The sequence below is a fragment of the Ischnura elegans genome, chromosome 3 (assembly GCF_921293095.1).
Source record: "Ischnura elegans chromosome 3, ioIscEleg1.1, whole genome shotgun sequence".
Taxonomy (NCBI): Eukaryota; Metazoa; Arthropoda; class Insecta; order Odonata; family Coenagrionidae; genus Ischnura; species Ischnura elegans.
In genome coordinates, this window is record NC_060248.1 from 112,682,131 (window position 1) to 112,698,838 (window position 16,708).

At 40.0% G+C, this 16,708-nt stretch overlaps 2 long non-coding RNA genes across 2 annotated transcripts in view; both read left to right on the forward strand.

Annotated features, from left to right (window-relative positions):
• The window catches only part of LOC124156378, a 373,814-nt gene that overhangs the window by 352,452 nt on the left and 4,654 nt on the right, over nt 1–16,708 (forward strand). The gene's annotated exons all lie outside the window — the stretch shown is intronic.
• On the forward strand, nt 14,315–15,119 carry LOC124156377. Its single transcript, XR_006864308.1, has 2 exons — nt 14,315–14,490; nt 14,636–15,119. It is a non-coding gene; the product is annotated as an uncharacterized LOC124156377 (long non-coding RNA).

Sequence of the window (16,708 nt, forward strand, 5' to 3'; positions counted from 1 at the left end):
GATGGTCGTCGGAAACATTTAAGAGCCAAGACTCCTCTCCGTGTTTCCATTAATAAACCTGAGCTCGCGAAATTTTCCTCGCAAAACAGAATAAAAACACGAAATTCGCGCGCGAAAAATGTGTCTCCTCATTCATAATAGTGGGAAAAAATAATGTTAAATTAAAATGACAAGGGGAGGAGACGCACAAAAGAATTAAAAATGCCCGGCAGCGAACCACTTAACAATGACGCTAACTATGCTGTTCCAAAAGAAGTAGCATCATTAACAAAAAAAAGAATGCGGAGCATGAACACCAGAGACGACTACCGAGTTTATATTTAAGTCTGTCCTTATTACTTTGGGAGCGTGGCGCTTGTTGACATTCTGACTTTCTTTCTCTCTCCCACTCACCGATTCTTTTAATTGATGTCCTAGTGCTTTGAATTTGATGTTGAAAAAGTGTATCTTGTCCTTCAGACCGTAATATGTTATGAATTGCGAGATTCATAAGCAGTTTTTTGTCAATTCTTTTAACCTATTAATATTTTTTATCTTATCAAATCCTTATCTATTTCGTTCTTCTGTTATTGAAACACGGCTTAGAATTCTCATGAATTACTTTGACTTGCGGCTTTATATTTTCTTTACTTTTCTTATTTATTAAGGAATATGTGGAATATTTCACCTATTACGATATTTTCGTACCTGAAGTGGCCATCATTTTTTTATCTCATTGTCAGAGCTAATGTTTTTTATATCAGCTACATGAGAAATGTCTAGTTTTCATTTCATATTTATGTCCAAACTCATGACAACTTTTAATATAGGCCAATGGTTGCCAAGTATTTTTGACTTCACCCTATGCCTTAATCTATGGCAAGATGGAATAAAATTTCGCCGTCTCTTATTTTCAAAGATCGCCGTCGCGTATTTTCTTGTTCTTTGAAATTACTGCAACTTTTTTCAGCGGAATGGATGCGTCAATCCTTAATTATCTTTCTAGAGAACTCGAAAATAAATTTAGAGCTAATAATTTTTATTCTGGCGCATTTACTTGACGAAATTACTTCAAATTGGCAGTTTTATGTACGAAAATAATTCGACGGAAAATTTTTGTTCACCTCCGGATGTTATCGTTTTTCAACTCACCATTTTTCAAGTTCAGATTTTCGTGGAGGAGGGTAATCAAGGGAGCTGTGTCTCAATCACTACTGTAAAAAGAAGTGTTTTTGTAAAGAATTGCTTGAATTAAAGAGAGGAAATATGTAAGGCAGAATTTTCTTAAATGGCGTGACAGAATCTTTTCCTATGAATTTTTCAAATGTAGAGACCGTGGACTTCACGGTTTTATGCACGAAAATAATTCGACGAAAATTTTTATTTACATCCTGGTGATATCGTGTATCAACACAGCATTTTCAAGTTCAGATTTTCGTGGAAGTGACTAATTCAGGGAGTTATGTATGAATCTATATTGTATAAGGAAATGTTTTTTTCTAAAGAATTGCATGAGCAGAAATATGTAAAATAGACTTTTTTATTGCTTGGCAGAATCTTTTACTATGCATTTTTCAAACGTAAAGACCGTGGACTTCACGGTATCACTGTGTAGGTACCAGCAGGAACTGGAAATGCCTTTTAGTCATCCTGCGAAGGTCGCAGATTGAGCGATTAGGGCCGTTGTTTGTTCCCAGTCCGTTTTTAAATGACTACGATGAAACCATCTAACCAGAGCATGCCTCGGTTTCCATCCGTGGCCGCAGGAAATCGCCGACCCTGATGCATAATGCACGCGGAACGCCCCTCTTACGCGTTGGTACCTACTCCATCTCTTCCCGTGAAATCCCTCATCAACCGCGGATGGCTCGCTCTTCTGTTGAATGGACGTGTTATTTTTTCTTTTCGCGCTTTTTCAACACCGCGCGATCGATAAAAAAAACTTCCATTTCCGTCCTTGGATGACTCAAGTAGTTTCTCTCATACCTTGGCCTTATCTCGCGGACGTCTCTCCATAGAGGACCTTCTCGCCGTTTGCTCGCCTCCCGAGTGGTCGTCGCGATCACACGATATGGGCGAACACTCGAGAGGAGCCGTGCGCGTGGTTATACACGTTGTGGATGAGTTGTGACGACCGAAATTGCCTCGTCCCATCATTATAGCGTGTGCTCGCTTCTCATTCGGATCGGTCCGTGCTCGTGAACCTGCAGATCTAGAAGTTCACCGCCCACGGGTGACTGCAGAGTTCGCCATGGCAGTCCGCTTAGTGATGTCTGTTTTGGCCGATTTCGCGTGGATCCTGTCGCAGTTCATCTTGTTGCCTTTAATTGTTCCATTGTGTTGTTTCTATAGTGATTTCACCAGATAATCCAAAAGTCAACGGTCCTAGCCCCTTCCTCTGCGCAGTGTTTTATTTTGTTAAGAACGTGAACGAGTTATTTTGTGTTTGTAAATATTTTCTGAAAGTGACCTTCTCCATCTCAAAGAGTTTCTCCCTCTTTGAAAACTGTGAATTTGGCCGGATTATCTTCTCAAGGCAGTTTCCATTTGTGATTGCCGCATGAAACCCATTGGAGGGTATTGCCCTAGTTTATTCTACAAGTCGAGCAATCTTGGAAAAATGTGAGTACTATGGGAATATTTTTGTGCGTGTGCCATTAACTCGTTTCTCATTAAATGACACTATGTAAAGCAATCAACCTTTCCTAAAAGTCTCTTTAGTGACATGATGCTTATGCGCTCCTGGTTTAGAACAATGTTTTCGGATTCTTAATAATGAAAATGAGTGATTTCTTCATCGCCCTAGATATTAGCTTGCCATAATTTATTTGTAACAACCGAGATACGTTGTTGAAAAAGTGTTTGTTTGGTAGTTGTTAGCATGTTTCAATTGAGCATAAAACTTCCAATTACGTTCAGTCTAATGTGCAGTTTCCCATTATGTCAAAATGAACAACAACTGCCTACTTATCCATTCTACCTCTTATACCCATCGAGAATCTATCCGATCAGTTGTCCTTCCACGAGTTTTTACATCTGCATAATACCCTGAAAGCCACCTCTTTGGTGTTTGGCAGGGGGTAATCAATACCCAACATGCAGCGTTCAAGGGAACCACCACGTGCGCACCACACGGTCATTTAAATATTATGCATAATACAAAAATACGTGTACGTCATGAAAAGGCAAAACATGTCAACGGTTAGTGAGTCCTGTATCAGTATATTCCCCTAGTTATGGATTTATATTGTGTGCTTACTATACACATTAAATTAGTAATGCCAAACGAGCCCAATGCGAGCAAACGGGCGCAGCCATCTCGGGCGCAGCCAATATACAAGTGCACGAACTGTTACTGGGCCACCAAAACATACGTGCTCGAAATCGTGTCATGCTTCCCGTCCGTCGGCTCCCTCCGCCCGGAATCTCCCCCCTCTTCCCCTCCCCTCCGGCAGGTTCCGCTTTTGAATGTTTTCATCGTCTCCCGCCGCAGTGCTGCTGAAATTCCGCCGATGCGCCAATCTCACAACGCGCGTGGCGCCTCCTCCCGCCCCCGACCTCTCCCCTTCCTCTCCCCACCCCCTCCCCGAGAGAGGGCCCTCCAAAGATTCACTTTCGCCTCGTCCGAACCCCCAATCGACGGATATACAAGGGTGCGATGAAATTATTCCAATCGTGGGTGGTGTCCTGCGCGGTGAAGTAAAGGTATGTAAAGTGGTTTGAATGGCCTCTTGCCGTTTCTCTTTTTTTTTTATTTTAACCCCGCAGTCACGTACGTATTCGCTTATTCACCCGCACTTGATCATCCTTCCCATTCTTTGGCATGCTTCCCATCTTCAGTCATCGCAGACAATCGTCAATCAGTGCGAAGAAAGGTTTAGTGTTGCTGCCCCTTTCGTAACAATTTGTGAGCCGCTTCGTGGTACTGTATTTGCATTTAATCAGCCCGTAATTATTGATTTAATAGTGTTATTCTTCTACTTTAATTTTTCCAGTATTTATTAGATCTTCGTTTTCAATATACTTAACTCACACCGTTGAAAATAATAATTACTTCTTTATCGCTATTGCTCAAGAACTTTTCCCTGAAATCCTTTATCCGTAGATTTTATTTTTACTTTATCATTCTGTCTCTTCGATGGCGCCCGAAATATTTATTTTTCTTGTCCTCCAATGACAGTTGCTGTTAATCACCTCACACAACTCCCGTGTATGATGCACTTTTTCAAGGCTGTGATAATTTTCTTCGGCATGGGTGGCAGTGGCGTCGTGGTGAATTTTAAGTCTCTCAATCTTTTCCTCGTTCCCATACCTCATGAATTCCTTCCCACTTGCCCTCTTATTCATGAATACTACCCACTTGCCCTTAAGTTTCGCGTGTCTTCGGTTTTAAGATGTTCTCCTGCTCCTTGCGGGTAACCAAGCTTCGTTGCTTTCAGTACTCCACTACAGCTATTCTATGCTTCCTAACATCGTTTTTATTATCGTTCTAACAGTGCGATTAATGCCATTATATTTAGTTATTTTTGGTATTGCTATCAACCTATACGTATGTTTCATTAGGAATATTCTACGTCTTAGCGGAGGGAAACTGCTGGTCAGATAGTTGCATCGCTTCCAGTATACCTGGAGATTTGAATATCTTTTTTGATGCGTAAAATAGCATTTATTCTCTTTCTTCATCCTTTCTGTCCCACCCGATGATTTTCTTTGAAATGTGTGGAAAAAAAATCACCGGAAGCTGTCAAAAGGGCTTCATGTGCAGTACTTAGGCGTTTTCTCATCTTCAAGCTGTAGTTGCGGTCCTTTGTTGTTGTTGAAATATTTTTATCCTCATAATAGCGTTATTCTCTAGATGTACATTTATCAAAGAAAATGAGTCAACACATTTAAATCAGAAGTGCAAAGCGTTGCTGATCAAGTTGCTTTAAACAAGTCGTGTTAATCGAGGCCAATGATATCATGAGAGAGTGCTCGAAAATATCCGCGATTTGTGCCGCATCCATCGGTTTGTGCACTCCTACTTCCTTTTACTTTATTGAATACTCATCATTAATGGTGTCGTGAAAGAAATGTATATAACTTCACTTATTAATGCTGTGAAATAGGGTAGTTTCCTTCGTCAAAGTAAACGAAAGGCATTGATTGAGATTCGTCACCCGCCATTGGTGTATCCATAATATACAAATTATTTTGTCTTAGAAATCCCAGTGTAGACGAATGTTATTGGTCAATTTTAACCTCCTTTGAAAAAGGCCAGATTGGCGCCCATGCGATGACACTACACGTGATGTCACAGGGGACTAGATTCTATACAAGAAGTCAGGAGTTTTACATCGTCTGAGATTACCAATGCATGCATGAGGCACAGAGCTCAGGGAAACATCTCTTAATAATCACATATCAAAATTGCCAAAGGTCGGAAAGTTTCCTGCATTTGATAGGGTATTAATAATCCTTATTTAAGCCAAGCGCTACCTGCATCGTATCAGCGCTCATAGCCTCGCACCAAGGTTGCCTCAAACGGCGGCAGCTGGAACCAGAATGACGTCACACGGTCTTTTCCTAGCATTCATTCTTAACCGTCGCGTTTTCGCGCGCTTGAAAATTTTCACTTTTCATTTAATCGCGAAAAATAGATATCGTCATTTAAAAATTTAAAAGCATGAAATACGTACTCCAGGAGTAATACTCTTTCGATTTAGGCATTTTAAAAATAGGAAACCACCCTATTATTATGCAAAGAAAGGTGAGGAGAGGGCCCATATGAAGGTAGTAAAAGCAGGCTGACTGGCTTCGAGGTGGCAAATCCGAGTGTTAATTGACGGCATTTATCGGTTTAGGTGTGAGCGATTTTAATCCCCTTTTTCTAGGTAAATATTTATGGGAATGATTCATTTAAGATATATCGAAGAAAAAAATGCCCTCTATTTTAATCATTCTTTGTGAGTTTACTTATAGAATTATCGTCATTATTCCTGTAAGTAATTGTGTGTACCAGACGTATTTGGTTACCCAACATTTGTGAAAACACTATATGCGCTTTCGTTTGGAAGTATGGGACGAGTTACTGTGGCAATACTTTTTTCTACTGTAGCTTAGTGGAGAATATTTTCATGTTTCGCGAAGTAGTTGTGGTCATTTGCGACATTTCTTAGACACGAAAGCCCTCCATTGTCCGAATGAATAAATGATAACTTACTTTTATCTCTAATTTGTTTGCGTTTTAACTTCACCGAGGGCGAAGTATTTAACATATTTACTCCTATTTGTGTCATTTTCTGAAAAATTGCCGTATTTACGGTAACCAAAGTAAATCTTTTGTGTTTCCGGCGTAGTTAGTAATTAATGGACCATGATTTCTGCATAATATGGTCTTTAAAGATCTTTTAGGTAATTTTAATAAATGCCAATACGACGTCTACTTGACCTCACCGCTTCACCCTTTCTTTGTTGAGACACGATCACTGCTACGAGAGGTGGGTCACTTTCAGGTGAGACGCTTGACCTGGAAGAGCGCTGAAGTGCTGGATAGGGGACCCGGAAGGGCTTCTGTGCCTTTGATGCCAACGTTGAGGGAGCAGCGATAGGGTTGAATGAAAGCGTGGGAGCGGCATGAGGTGAGGGAGCAGAGAACTTTGCTGGAAATGACATATCACAGAATTTAGCCTATCTCAGAGGTTATGTCCGTCATACTGGCAGCGCTCATTTGTTTAAAGACGTCGCTTACCTAGATGAGTTGTGCTTCTCTGGAAATTTCGTTGCTCCTTTTATTTTGATGAAGTTATCAGATTAGAGCAAGTGTGAAATATTTAAGGTGCTTTAATTTGAGACGAGTCGAAATTAGGACACCCGAAAAATAAATTACAGGCAGAATAAGTAAATGATTAACTCCTATAGGTATCAGTTTCTGAAAAGGGTCCGTGTTTACAGTATTGAATGTAAAAAATTAAATGTTGCATGATTTATTAGTCTGTAATCCCCCGTGATTTATGCATCTTATTACTATTTAAGGTCAGTTAGCATCAATTTTGGTTAATTATTTATGAAATGTGCCTTTAATATCTCAGTTTTTCAGTTAGTGAAAAGCGAAGAGATTCTCCGGAGAAAACAATAATAAAACATGGTGTTTCTAAATGTTATTTTACTCATATAGCAGCGAAGATACGCTCTAAATTACTTTTATTTCTGATTTCTATACGTTTAATATTCCCCAAGTGTAAGCTCCGCGTTTCACTTTGTTGATGATATAGGTAGAATTTCGACGAATAGAAAGATACTTGCCCAATTTTAAATTTTCTTCCGAAATACTTCTTTCTGATTACATGTGGCATGAACTTAAGCTTTTCGTGCTGATTAAAGGAAGTGGGATTTAAATAAAATTTCTTGTATAATTTTGTAATGGGAATATTCGCATTTTTGATAAATAGCGAATCCTTTCCCACCGATGGCTGGTGGGAGCCACTAATGTGGCCGTTGGCTTCGCCCTGCTGTAATCTGGCGAACGCATCGCCTTCTCCTCACTGCGTTGAAGCACATTCTGGGCGTCATCGTGGCCCACTTCCTTTCACCTCGTCCCCTCTGACCCCTTTCATTGTGTTGCGATGCCCCCCGCTTCCGCTGGCGCCCCCCTCTCCTTCCCACGGGCTCTCCACGAACTCCCCGCCACCCACTCCAGGCGGCTGCACTTCCGTGTGCCGCACTCGAAGCTCCCCCGTGATCATCGACGAGGTGCCCTCGGCTTCCCTCGCGCCCCCGGAGGCGCCCTCGAGGGCTCTCGGCCGGTCGCGGCGGTTGGGGCATCGGAACGCGATCCACTCTCCGGCGTTCTCGGCGCCACCGCCGCTGTCGACGCTTCGAGCACTTCCATATACATACTTAGGGACTCATCGCGCCGCAATTTTTACCTCTAGCTTTCCGAATGTCGCCACTATTCCTTCGACGGGCAGCCTATCACGCCTCCTACACTCGTACGGTAGTGGAACCCAAGCATGGGCCGAGTTTTGAGGGTGCGAAAGATCCATAGAGAAAAAAATCATCCTCTTTGACCGGAATACGAACCCGGATCCCCCGATTTCCGGTCGAGTGCTTAAAGCCAGTTAAGCTACCGATGCGTCATTCTTCCCTGTGGATATTTGTGGACACTACCGGACAAGGTGTTGCTGGACTGCAGAGCAGCTTGGCATGACTTCGGTATCACCGCGGCTACTCCCGGTATACTTAAAACGAGTTTTGAGAGGACTAGTGGGAGCCTAGGCTAATGGGGCAGCTGCCCCCGCCCCCAACTTAAATGCTAATTCGTCCGAAAAAAAGTAAAAAACCTGTAAATTCAAGTGCAATGAAAAAGATGTCAAAAATTTAAATAATTTTTTCCTTTAGATAGTACTAAAAATGCTGTTTTCAGCGGCAAATTTAAACAAATTTTCTAAGGGGGGCCCAGGGGATCCTCCTGTTTCACTGGGGGATATTACATAGCCCCTAAACCCCCGACAGTAAAACTCGAAACTTCGCCCATGACCCCTACGTAAATGTAGAATGCGCAGAATATCCAATCCATGCTTGCAAATCTTGCTTATTTATAGTTTTTTTTGTTTGACGATTTCACAGAGCATTAAAATTGGATTGGGTTTAATTAACACACTTTTTTATGTCTATCTTCGTATATGCGTATCCATGAACGCCACTTTCATATTTCTGATCTGATCCATGTGACTATTGCTTAACTTCATTATTTCTGTGTTGCCTTTTTAGCGCTCGAATACTCCCTTCACCTCACGCAAATTGTACTGAGCGCTTTAGGTATCAATTGAAAGTTACCGTATATTGAGGGATATGTTCCATGTGCACATGTAAGCTAGTAGTTCGTGACGCATTTGTACATCTACATCTACAAATTACCCTGCGAGCCACCTCTAGGGTGTTTGGCAGGGGGGATCAATCACCAGCATGCAGCATGCATTTGGACTCCCACATGCACACCACACCGTCCAAGTAACGTCCCGTATAATAACAAACTATACTACTATATGCTGTTAGAAATAGAATATAGAATAGAAATTCAGAAACATGCAGTAAGTTTTACATAGGTTAGTAGGCTACACTACAAGTCATGCAATCTATTTACGCGTTCTATTGCTGCCGTTATAATCTCTTATTGATCGTGGAAAAAATGACATTCGGAATCTGTCTGTTCTGCAATCTATCTCTCTTATTTTATTTATATGATCTGATCTTCCGTAGTACGTTGGCGTCCGCAAGATATGGTTAACTTCGTCAGAAAAGACACTGCTCTTGAATTTATCTAAAAGGTTTAGTCTATTTTTCAATCTACGGTCCGACAGAGATTCCCATCCGAGTTTATGTAAGAGGTCAGTTACACTAACAAGACTATCGTAACGACCTTTCACATACCTGGCAGCTCTTCTTTGCACGCGTTCTAACTCTGTTATTAAGCCTTTTTCATGAGGGTCCCAAACACTGGCAGCGTATTCCAAATGTGGTCTAACGAGGGAAAAGTAGCTAATTTCTCTCACTTTGTCGTCGCACTTTCCTAATATTCTTTTAACAAAACCCATTTTACGATTAGCTTGACCGGTTATTTCTCGAATATGTTTATTCCACGATAGATCATTATTGAGTCTAACCCCTAGATATTTCACAGATTCAACTGCCTTTAACTGCGTGCCCCGAATGACATAGTTACGCTGTAGGGAGTTATTCTTCTTCCAGAAATTCATTACGACGCATTTTTCCAAATTTAATTCCAACTGCCAAGCATCGCACCAAGCTTGGATAGCAGCAAGGTCATTCGTTAGTTCATCTATATCTTTGCTGGAACGAATTTCTCTGTAAACTACAGCGTCGTCTGCAAATAATCGTAACTTACTCTGCACTACTTCGCCAATGTCGTTTATATAAAGAAGGAATAGGAGTGGGCCAATGACACTACCCTGAGGAACGCCAGAAGTCACTCTAACCTCATTGGAGACTGCACCGTCTAATACTACTCTTTGGACGCGGTCGCTCAAAAATTCTCTAATCCAGGAAATGACATCTTCGTCTAGACCATAAGATTGTAAATCGGAAAGCTACTTCTTTATCATGACTTAAACTTTTTCTGGTTCAACTTTGTGGATTCTTAACGTTTTCATGATGTGAGAATGAAGAAATAATTTCGTTATCATTTAATAATTGAACTCCAGCGATTTCAACTCCCTTGCGTCATCATCAAGGGTTTTTCTTAAACTTCCAGGAGAGTTTCATTCACTCTCCTTGTTTTGGTAGTTCGTAGTGACTTCATAATTTGCATGTTTGAATGATTTTTTCTGTAAAGAGTTTCGTTTATGCATGCGATTGTCCGCTTGAGTGAACGCTTTTTATTTCGTTCATTGAAATCATGAAAGTTGCCGTCAAGGAACGCTCTTCCCTTTTGAACGTTTTACTTATTTTGGTCTCTGTCAGGAGGCACGAGCCGCTATCGATTGTTTTTCCCGATTTTTCCAATACATCTTCTGACTGGGCTTGCTTCTTCATTGAAACTTGTTATCTGATAAATTCTTTCCCAATTTAGCCGGGAATATTTCAAGCGGAAGGATGACTTTCATACTATCTTGGTTTGTTGATAGAAGTTGAGGAAACATGTGAATGTGAAAGTCCACTATGTCCCAGTGTTGGTGCATGCTCTACTTTTGCCGGAATTTGCAAAGCGTCACATATATTTTGCTATATTTGTTCATAATTTATAAATAGGTTTTTGATGTTTACGATAACTTCTTGGAGGATTGTTTGAGACGTTGGTTAATTTTTTGCCGGCAGAATTAATGGATCGTTTAGGGGGTTTCACTTCGTGGGAAAAGGAATAGCAGCAATTGGGCCTCAATTTTTATAAAATCTCTATTCAATACCGCATTTATCATTTAAATATGTAATTTAGAATAAACCAAGGCATATTTTGAGATATTTCGATTATGAAATACTGATGTCAATCAAAAATATCAAAATATTCCCAAGCATTTTCAACGATGTAGCTTTTCATTCATAAATTAATGTATACTGTTTACATTCGAGGGAAAAAGAACAGACATTTCGTGATATATTCACTTTTGTAGTCGATATTTCCCGGATATATGTGGGAAACCTGGGGAAAAAAGGTAGTTTGAAGTCTTTTTCCTCAATGTCAACGCTAGAATGAATAATGTCTCGCTATGGTCGCACTACTTTATCGTTACAGCAGAATTTTTTAGTATAGTATGAGAGCACAATTACTAAAGGCCGTTCTCGGGGCTCGTAATTGCACAATCTGACGTGTGTACGAAGACGCAGTGAAAATTAAGTCTTGTAAAGCGGTGAATTATTGGAACACATGAGAGAATTCATGGAAGTAACATGGCAAAATAGCCCCTATTCTAATTTCGTGTGTATATTCCCGCAATTCCACCCTATATCGAGAAAAAATGCCGTTCTAACCTTACGTGTCCCGAGTAAAACGGCCTTAGAGTAGAGTAACTACAGGTAAATGCGAAACAGTGACGATTTTCGCGGAGGTAGTGAACTCCTCCCCCCATTGAACTCCTCCGTCGACTGGCCACGATTCTCCATGGTGATTGTCTTTTTCATTTCGGAAGTTAGCGGAAGGAATCCTGGCGGTTAGTCGAAGGGAGAGAATGTTTTATAACGGTTATTGTTTAAAGTGGTCACTTTTTTTGGCCGTCGTCGCGCTGGCATCGTCGCGAAACGGCTGTCGGGAGGGAGAAGAAAAAAAAGACGAGCGCGTTGAACTGAGACGCGGCCGTTTGTCGACGAACCTTGCGAATCGATCTTTACGAGGCAATAGTCTCTCTCTCTCCCGAGGGTTCATGGCCCCAGAGAGATACATATCACCGACGAGGGTGATGGGACATGAGGACTAATCAAAATTCTACGACCGTGCCGTGCCGGTGGAAAACAAAAATGATCGTCGGTGGAAACAGTGACCCGTGGATTAATGGGTTCGGAGGACGGAGAGAACAGCAATTTCCTCGTGGAATGGGGTCGCCTACTCCGACTCCAGATGGAAATTTAATGTACGAATTCGGCAGATGGATGGCGAAATAGATTTTTGGTGAAAATGAATCTCCCTCATCCAAAACCTTTCCTGTAAATGAAATTGATAAAAAAAATGTCCGAAAGTCATTCGCTGTCAAAAAAGTCCGCATGAAAAAGCCAGAGAGGGAATGCTGCGAATATTACGCTGGCGTTGATTAAGCAGGTACAGCAAGGACCTCAACAAATGTTCAATAGGCTGGTAACCAGTAAAAGAAATGGTAAAATCAGGTCTTTTTTTGTTTCAAATATTATGTGATTGCCTTTGAACGTGTTTTGTGAACGAGTCCTTCGAGTCTAAATTTTGTTACTTTTTAATTAATCGAACTTTTAAAGTCTTTCACTTACATTAATATCATTATTATGTATTAGGTAGAAGTACCCATTAATATTATCCCATTACGGCTATAAATCAATTACTTGTATGTAGTACTCATACGCCTTGCTATTTGAGATGCCTTGAGATGCATGTTATGACGCATATCCAAATCTATCATCAGTATTACTAACAATTAGTTAAGGTATTGAGTATCTATTACAAAGAATTTCAATAAAGGGCTGTAGCTTAATGTTACGGAGAACTTTCCTGCCATTAAATAGTAGATAGAATCTTTTTAAATCAATCTTCCATGCTGACGCGACGTAATGTTACGCAACTTAAGTCATTCATTCATCAACTCAAGACATTCGTCAAAGTGGGACTCAACCTACTCCCTTTCCAAACATTCCTAATTTTGCATTTTTGTTTCGAGGTTCTGCCAAGTACGCTGCATTCATATGGACGGACTTACCTCCCCTTTTATGATTCCTATATTGGTCCTCTTCTAGGATAATAGATGGTAGGACTTCCTGCGCGGACGCCAAGTCTACCATAGGTTCAATGGAGTGGAGAAGATCTTTATATTTTCATCAGAATATGGTTCTCCATCTGAACAACGGGGATGTTCTCAACCTGTATATTGGACGGCTCTCAGTATTTCCAACTAATTCGTTTTTTTTGGTTCTCTATCGTTAGTAAGTTTTTTCATTATTTTTCGTTCCCGACTACTTATACAATTAAGCATCGCTATTTGTAAAATCACTCCGTGAGCATTTTGAAAATAATATTGTAGAAATCAAGTAATGTTAGCCTATTTTGCATCCGTCTCTCACTCTCATGGTCACTCGATGCAAATGAGAGTTAAGATCAACCTCGGGCGTTGTGTTTATGTGCGGGCGGAAAAAAATTGTTGGGGAATCGCAGGAAGAAAAATCATTTGCCTTGATCTAGATTTGAACTGGTATCCCCTAAATTTTCTGCCAGTGCTCTAACCAATGTTACTTGGCTGCTTATTTGGTACGCGCATTCGATGGGTTCAGGTTTGAGTCCAATGCGAATGAGTTTCTTAGGAGTTAGGTTTAATGCTAGCAAACCCACGTTTCTTTCTGACGTACGGAATTGGCACTGTTGTATGTCCATCTGTTTGTCACTAAGGACTCATTACAGGTGAAATATAATATGTTATTATTGTTTCTAGGTGCAATTATAATTTGAAAAGAAAACCCTTTAGTAAGAGAGTAGCCAGGTGAATAATGTTCCTACAGGCAGTCTTTACTGTTTTAACTTGGGTAGAATATACGATAATATTTGTTTCCCGGTAGAGCACGGACGAAGGATCCCAGCCGGCACAGCAGAAATTCTTTACATAAATGGAAGAGAAAAAATGGAGAAAATATATCTGTAGAGAAATCACAGGGTAGGAATTTCCCTATCTTTTCTGTTCGCAGAGAGCCCACAAGATTATTTTCGGCGCTAGCGCTAATAATACAGTGAAATTACTTGTAAATCAGATTCAAAGGGCTGACGCAGATGGAGAGCTAATTAATATTTTTGTTCCACCATTAAAAAAACAATTATAACATACTATTTAGCATTTTAAATTCTCGAAGTGGACCATTGTGCGCGAAAGGTTGTTATTGTGATGAGTACAAATGCTTCGATTTTAAGAATAACTTAATTCCCTTAGCCCTAACGATAAATTTCATTTCATGTTGACATTGGTACAACTTTATAATAATTCATCTGCATGTAATAGGTACGTTTTAGGGGACGAGATGTCCTTAATACCCAACTTTGAGATGTTTCTCGTCTGCTAACCGAAAGGCATAAAAGAAGACTATCGATTCATACAATCGATATGATTGAAATCGAAATGCTGCCATGCTGCTCGAGTAACAACAACTACGGTTTGAAACGGTTGCAATCACGAAAGTTTTGAAAGTTGTCTCTATTATTCCTTGTGCTGTATGAGTGAAAGCGGTTGAAAATGAAGTATCTTTTACCAATGGAGTAACGCAGTAGTCTCTGCACTGTCTCACGCCCTTGAATTTACGCAGACGAGTATGTAAACAATAGGATCTGTATTTGAAGCATGGAAGATGTTGTTTGAAGTGAGTATCATTAATTTCTCTTATGTTCTCCATGCTGACTAGCATTTACTAATGCAATGTTGCTGGAATAACGTATTATATAACAGTATTTCTTTCCATGTTCGTTATTAATGTATGAATTTTGCAATTTCAAATTATTTTTTAGCGGAATAACGTGAGTGGAACTCGTTGGTGTTGTTGTATCCTAATAGTCCGGCATTTCCATCGTCCTATGTCGTCTATGATGTTATTGCAGTGCTAAATTTACCCATCTAACGTCAAGATAAGTACCGTATAAGTCATATTTTAATTGTTGTCACCTAGGTTTGTTTTGATTGTGAAATAAGTAGTATAACCCAAGTGTTGTGAGGATATGACGAAAATCATCATTTCGATATGAGTATTTTTTTACCTATTCCTCGACATTGGAGGTGAGTTTCATTCTTTTCTCGTCATCACGTTTAACAGCTATACCATACTTCTTTGCAGATATGCTGAAAACAGGGGAACTGTGGGCCCTAAATGGAGCTTAATGTGGGAAAGGATGATGTTATTGCAGTGCTAAATTTACCGAATGAACGGGCAGATGTCTAAAAATTATTTCTAAATTAAGGTGTAGATGTGCCCAAATAAAGGTATTTTTTTAGAGACTTATGATTTTTTGTGTGTAAAAATGTGTGGAAACCTCATCCCGCTTAGAGTTAGCAATAAAGGTAGTAATAAGTGAGCATCGAGTATTAGTCGCCGTTAGTTCGTTGCATGGCCTCTACGCAGCGCCCTACTCGCCGTTAGAGAAATGATTTCTCTTGTATTTAGGAAATCTTTCTCTTGGATTTCTCTAGTTTTTCTCTAACTTTTCTCCAAGATATACGTATATGATTTCTCTTAACGTATATGATTTCTCCGTTTTATACGGAAATTATACATATATTTTGGTTCTATTTAAAACGTTGTGCCGGCTGGGATGTGTCACATCCTTGTCGAAGCCCATTCATTATTTCCGTGATACATCCTTTCCCACATTATTTACACTACGGGTAAGGAGTAAGAGTTTTAATCGTCTTTGATAAGTTATCTACACCAAATAACAAGAATTATACGGCGAATTGTCAGGAAATACGATATACTGTTGTCATAGGAATTGGGAATTTGGGGAAGTTAATCGTTCGTAATTCAAGGTAGACAGGTGATTTAATACGAAGTATTTTTTGAAAAATAATCGGTAGAGCACTTTTGTTGAGTAAATGTAATTCATATTTACTTGAATCGCTCCTACGAAATGTGGCATTTTCAGGTACAACTAAGTGACGATGAAACCGTCTTACGAAAAACTTATATGAATCACTCAATGTTGTCAGGTTTATGGGTCCATTTAAAAAAATGAAACAAATGTGTACAACACTAGCTGCACTTACTCACGACCCTGGTTTCCATTTTCCTGGTTCACATCATCGTGAGAGGAATCATCACCAGCATGATGATATGAATCCATACCCAAACCTGGGACATGTTATATAAACACCTACTGTCATCAAAGTGATTTTCTTATATATTTAGTCTGAAAGTGCTGCGCTGACATTGCCACATTTCGTAGGAGCGCGTTAAGCGAATAAAAATTACATGTGCTCATCAAAAGGGCTCTGCCATTTATTTTGCAATAAATATTTCGTATTAAATCGCCCGTATTGTGAAAGATTACCTTCTCCAAATTCCCAATTCTTCTGACAGCAGTGTATCGTATTTCCTGACAATTCGCCATATAATTCTTGTTATTTGGTGTAGATAACTTATTAGAGACGATTACGACTCTTACTCCTTACCCGAAGTGTAACTAATGTGGCAAAGGTTATATCACGGAAGCAATGAATGGGCTTATTCTACAATAAAAAATTTCCGTGGTGAGGTAGGAGGCTTTAAGATTGTTATAATTTGTACGGAAACTTCGATTATGTAAGTAGATAAAAGCGCTCCTTTGCGAGCTTTGAGCCACTAACATAAAACTGTTTTATATTAACACCTGACGAGCCCATTCACGACAGCTTGTTGCCTAAGGTTGCGCGTGCGCAGCACGACTCATTAGACGTGTGACTGTTCAAGGATAGAACCCCGTGAAAAAACGTCGTCATTTGGTTCAATATTTTACTCTTGCTACGATTCCACTGTTTACTTGATCGATGGTTCGTCGTAACTTCGATCACGTAAACATTGTATGCGTCACGGGGGACAAATATTGGTCCCA